The sequence below is a fragment of the Asparagus officinalis genome, chromosome 7 (assembly GCF_001876935.1).
Source record: "Asparagus officinalis chromosome 7, Aspof.V1, whole genome shotgun sequence".
Taxonomy (NCBI): domain Eukaryota; kingdom Viridiplantae; phylum Streptophyta; class Magnoliopsida; order Asparagales; family Asparagaceae; genus Asparagus; species Asparagus officinalis.
Genome location: NC_033800.1, coordinates 142,578,040 through 142,578,409, shown reverse-complemented (window position 1 = coordinate 142,578,409; position 370 = coordinate 142,578,040).

Below are 370 nucleotides of genomic sequence, written 5' to 3'. Positions count from 1 at the left end.
ATTAAATAAACAGCTGTAGTACCCTTTGAGGACTTACCTACGTGAGAGGAACCGTGATGGTCGCGGTTATGGGGGCTGGGTTAACCCCTAGAAACTCTCATGAGTCGGTTTATTGTGAGCATTGCCTTTAACGCTCAACTTGTTTTGCTTAATAGATGAAGACGTATTGTGTGTGTTTTTATCAATACCTGATTCAATGGGCCTAATTCAAGGCTTAGTCCATTATGTCCCTCAAGTGGCGATGAACTCACTACGGAAAGGTTCAAAGCCGAAAGCTACCTCTCCCGAATTCACGATACGTAATGTTGCCCAACCTATATTTATTTTATGATTTCTTGATTTATTTATTGATTATTGATTACTGAGTTTT